Below are 6000 nucleotides of genomic sequence, written 5' to 3' on the forward strand. Positions count from 1 at the left end.
GATCCAAGAATAAAACATGGAGAAACTAATCCCATTATTAATGAGCAGCAAAAATCAACATTGTGATTTTGGCAGAATGAATTGCAAGGCTGAGGGTACATGGAGTGGAGTGATGGGAGTCAGGGGACTTATCTGAAGAGATGGGATCTCACTTCCCTTCTTACCACACATCACCTGCTCTTCTGCCAGTCTGATTCCACTGAGATGAATCTCACCTCCTTGGCACCAGCCACTTCATCTCTCAGCAGAGCAAGTCATTAAGGCACCTGTAACCTGTTTCTCAGCAGCTGTCCCCTGAGCCTCAGTCACATATGTCAGATCCTACCCTGCACACACCAAATCCCCTTTTCCTAAGCCCACCTTTCATTCAGGTCCTTTTCTCTTTCTCAATTCCAGCACATCCCCATCTCCAACCCTCATTTGTCCAAAGTACCATCCTAACCTCCACAAACCCCAGGCATGTACCTGTATCCTGCTTACCCACCATGGCCATGGGACAGAACCCATCCTCCAATTTACATCACTCTGGGCACTCTTTTCCTTCAGCCCTTTAGATGGGGCTGACTTCCCCAGCTTGCTCCCAGGATTCTTGCCACTGGTGAGCATTGCCTTCCCATGAAATCAGACCTGGGCAGTGTTGTGTCTCTTGCAGGTAAATTATGGAAGCTCAAGTTGCACTGATAGTTCTGGTTAGCACCAAATGCATTTGGCATGCCCTGTGCACATCTAAGATTTGCTTTCCTCATTTAGGAATGACTGTCAATTGCCTTTGTCTTGATTTACCACTTATTCCTCTTTAGTCAAGATTTTCTAAATATTTTCCATAGTTCTTTGCCAGCTCCAGCCTAAATAATTCAAACTCTTTTTTTGGAGAACTATGGCTAAACTCCATCCAGTCCCCCACATCTGAGGTTCAACTGCCTATACAGATGGGACATTATAAACAACTATCACTTGTTTCCTCTTTTGTTTGAAAAAGCACTAGCACTTTAGGTGCTAGTGAGGTTGTAAATCTTTTTCTAGGACTGGAGTCTGCAAGAGATCTGACCAAAAAGTACATACTATAGACATCCTCAAATCTTATTGTCTGAGCATCTGTGTGGGGGAACTGATCTGAATACACGTGCTCTCATTCTGGCCTTCCTCACCAGGTTTCTGTGCTATGGAAACCAGGGCACTGGGGAAGAGACATGGAAGTCAGTGAGCTCCTCCTGAGGATGTACATGAAGCATACAAGAAAACCAGGGAGTTTGGGGGGATCCTGTTGTTTAGCCTGAGAGAGTATTTTCCTTCCTACATGTGCATAAACTTTCCAGGTGGACGTATGTCCTGAATGCACCAGAGTCCTCTTCTGTATTACAGGAGTTCAAGCCACTGACAGATCCTGCTGTCCTCTGGGGCATCTGAGGCTCTGCGGGCAAGTCTGTATTATGCAATGGGGACCAAATAAGTGTTTACCTTCTTTCCAAATAAAGCAGTTTACCTGCAGGGTACAATGAAATACAGAGACACCAGCCTGGATTTTTAAACTGTAAAGAATGTAAAATTGCAGCATTGTTCAGTATAGGACATTTTTAGTTTGCTTGGCCAATTTTTGGGACCTGAGACGCTCTCAGTGTGGAATAGTTCTCCACTGCACCTTCTAAGCCCTAAAGCTGCCTTTGACCAAACAGGGAGGTTTCAGTCCCACACCTCATTTGCAGAGTAGTTCTGCTGCTGTTGTCTCTGCAGACCCTTTAGTTTGGACAGGGCATCACATTCCTGCAGTTACAAATTTTTGCTCTTCTGGCATATTTGCATATGCAAGGCTACCTCTGACTTGTGCTTCTCTGTGCAAGCTAAGAAAATACTAAGAGGAGCAGCAGAACTCCCCTGGGAGGCCTCCTACAATGTGGCTTGCATTCAGTGCTTTCCAGGGCTCAGATCTAAGCTCTTAAAGGCAACAAAAAAGGCTCTTTTGCCTTTTCTTTTTTTTTATCCCCTACAATTTTGAATAACTAGCTTGTTTTCATTTTGAGAATGACAGATCTAATTTATATTTAAATCTTTCTAATCCCTTGCCAAGCCACCATAACAATAGGCATTGAAAAAATCAGTAAATAACAATTTTCCTAATTACCTGATGACCATTCATGTTTCATTGTCTTTTATGTCATTCTATGCCAATGCACTTTAAAGTTATATCTTCTAATGTGAAAGCTAAAATCAATCTGAAATAGGTTTAATTCAAGAAAGATATATTCCTGTTTATTACATGTACGTAATGAAAACAGCAGCTTCAACAAATGAGCAGAGGGAGAGACTCTCTTCCTCAAAGAGCCAAAGTGAAAAAAGGTTTGGGAACATAAACTCCAGTTTAAACCAACAGCAATAGCACAGGATGCTTTTGAATCTTATCTCATCCCGAAGTGTCATCAGGGAAAACCCAAACAATAGAGATAATTAACTGGTGCATGTCTGCAGATTTATTCCAATGAACCCACATTCCTTAACACAGTTGACATTTGGAATCATGCCGTTAGCAAGAGTAAGCCAACTGGCCTATTCGTGTACACTGATGTGGTCATCTGGGAAAGGATTCTTTCCATGTGGACAGGTTCAAAGCACACTTGAGAAGAAGAGAGAGAAGCACACATCCTCACCACAACAGCAGAGAACAGGAAGTTAACCAACTTTGCCGCTGTAAATATTGGAGAGTACAAGAGGCACTTACCAGCATTCCCTGGACTCCTTAATTCTTGTCATTTAGGATACAAGGAGCATTGGATCTCAGAAAAATCTGTCTTCCTGGTCTCAGATGATAGACTTTACTTTTTTGTACCAGAATGTGTCTTACAGGTCAGAACACTTATTTTCTGTTAAGGAAATATAATCCACCTGGCTGTTATTCATGTGGTAGACATGCAAATTCCATGCTAATGTTCTCCAACCCACTTTTTTTTCTAAAATAATGATGTTTTTATGAGCCGTTATAGGGTATAATACAGGGTAGAGAATATGACAGCATAGCAAAAACTATCTTTGGTTCAGAGTCTTGGCCTTTACCCCAAACACAGAAACATATCTCTGCCCCATGCAAAGGTATGCACAAGTCTCACGGGGTAGGAGGCTTTGTTTCCTGGTTATTCCTGCACAACACGTTGTGCAAAAGGAGGCAGATGAGAACAAGGAAGGAGAAAGGAGGAAGGAGAGTACCTGGGAATAAGCTCTGCCACCTGTGTCTGGAGTGACTGGAGGAGTTACAGTCCCCTGGCATCTTTCAGCTGGAAGATCTCTACAAGGGCAGCGAGACAGGTAGCACAGATGTGGGCAGCCAAAAGCACCTTCAGCTGTCTTTTACTGGAGCACAGCAAACAGAAGCAGGGAGATCAGTGCCTCTTCTATTTCCAGCTTTGAGAAACACAATTTGAGTCATCAGTGTGGACTAGATTCATTTCTTAAGGATTGCTATATTCCCTACTAGTTTCTGATAGGTGTTTTTAATTTTTTAGAACAGATTGGTGATTTCTCTTAAAAAAATATTTGCTCTCCACAGGTGTAGTTGATTTACTGGGGTTTTGTCCTCATCACCTTTGCTTGTATCAAATTGATTCAGACTGATTTCAAGGATTTGATTCCAAGACCTTCTTAGAGTAGAATCTGTTCTATTTCATGAGCATTCAAAACTTGTCTGGTGAGTCTGTCTTCCCTCCTAGCCTGCTTGTAAAGCCAAGGAGAGTTAAAACTCGTTATGGCTTTGCTATAACTATTAGTACACAGGAAGAAAATTTTGGAGTGTAGATACTAAAAGGTTATGACCAATATTTACCCTGTATTGCAAAAAAAATCCAAGGGTTCCAAAAGCCTTTTTTGTTTATTTTCTTTTCCTATTACTGGCTTACATATCACTTCTGAAGAAATCAGGAATAGACCAGTATCCATTTCTAATTAGATCTATCTAGAAGTGGTTTGTCCCTCATGCAAAAACTATTAGAAGATTCTTCTTACTTCTTTCTTCTAGAGTGAGAAATCAGATCCAGATTTGCTTGTGATTTCCATATTGAGAACAATAATACAAGTCATTTTAAGTCCAGTCTGACAAAGCTTTTATGCACTTTATGCATTATTTAAATAAATAAGAATCTCAGTTTAAATGAATGCTTGAAGCAACAGACCCTATTGTCTGTTACCTTTAAAAAATAAGTGTCCAATTTACTAATCCTGCTGAGAAAAGTGCCCATTAAAGTAGGCCATAAATGTTCTGTGTGAAAATGATGACTACCTGAATTTGAATTTTAAAAAAAAAAAAAAAAAAAAAAAGACTTTTCAGAGGGACTGGGGTAGGAGGTTGCTTACCTGCTAGCTCCCAAACCAGTAAGTTTCCACATCTAACACAGCTGGAATGCAGGCTTAAAGAAAATCTGCATTATAAACTGCCTTGGAACTGCTTCTCCTGCTTGGGGAACTAATTTAAATGACTTCTGAAAGGTACAAAAGTAGCAGTTCATTTGGATTGCAAAGCAGTGTAGAAAAGGTAAGTGTTTTCCCAGGCTAGCAATCTACATGTTAAAGACATGAAAAGAACTAGCTGGAGTCATAAAGGCTAGTGCCAAAATATATTCAGGAAGAACCATGGTAAGTGAAATGGTGATTCTATGCAGCAGTGACAGCGTTCATGGGTTATATATCTTGCATTGTCTTAAAATGTTGTTGTATGCTATAGAAATTGCACTACACTTCAAGACAGAAGTATGCAATATTTGTAGAACCTAAAGGAATAGCTTTAGGAAATGGCAATTTCTACAAGAATTTCATGTCTAGACTAAATTTGATTTCAAATAGCTTAATTCTTTGCAATATAGAAGCAGAATTTCTGGAGGGTATTTTTTATACTCTTCAACTAGTCATTTGAGAACCATTAGAGTTTCTTCTAAGCTTGAATTTACTTGCAAACTGTCTATATAAAGATGATATATCGTCTTCTGGAATGCCTCTATAAAACAGTGAATTACTTATTTCCAATATCACTTTTCAAACCATACAGATATTTGAACTTGGTAACAAAAACACCTATAATCAGATCATTATGAAACAAACAGAACATGAGTGTGAGATAGAGATTAAAAAATTCAAAAGCTTTATGTAGGATTGTTTCAGGTAGTGGGTTTTTGCTATTTCTTGCTTCTGTGTTGAGCAAACCATCTAGGACAGGTGTTTCTCTGAACATAAAGGAAATTATCACTTGACTGAGGAAAAGGGAAAGATCTTGCAACTGGTGAAATATGCAAATATAGGAACCCTGTTCTAAATATCATCAGCAAAAAAAATGTTAAGAAGCACCTTTTTCTCTGCTATATTAATTCTGAATCCATATGGTCTCAGATAAAATAATTTAACAATGGGTTAGACAATAGTTAGAGTTTTCTATTTCATAAAGAGGGATTTTTGCATACTAATTTTTAAAGAAAAGCTTATGGAAGTAATAATTAACTTTCAAATAAGTAAATCACTTCCGATTACCACAGGATACACAACTGTTTTGCAACCCTATTTAGTAGACCATCTTTTATGGCCTACAGCTCTACCAGGGCTCTGGCCTAGGATGCAAAAAAAATTATTTCTCACTTTTAAGGAATGACCAGGAAAAAAGTTGGATTCTACTGACTAGAGACATATGCAAAAATCTATCCTGAGGCTGAAGTAATCAGCTAAGTAGCACAACAAAGACACAGCATGAGATGGAAATCAATGGAAATCTAGGAGAAACAGCATGATATGGGGGGAAGGGAAGGGAAGGGAAGGGAAGGGAAGGGAAGGGAAGGGAAGGGAAGGGAAGGGAAGGGAAGGGAAGGGAAGGGAAGGGAAGGGAAGGGAAGGGAAGGGAAGGGAAGGGAAGGGAAGGGAAGGGAAGGGAAGGGAAGGGAAGGGAAGGATACTTAAAAGGAGATTATTAGGAAAATATGGTAATCATTTTTATTGTTATGCAATGGAAAAAATATTAAAAGGGATGAAGCAACATTT

Source organism: Lonchura striata, chromosome 5, assembly GCF_046129695.1.
Source record: "Lonchura striata isolate bLonStr1 chromosome 5, bLonStr1.mat, whole genome shotgun sequence".
NCBI classification, from domain to species: Eukaryota; Metazoa; Chordata; class Aves; order Passeriformes; family Estrildidae; genus Lonchura; species Lonchura striata.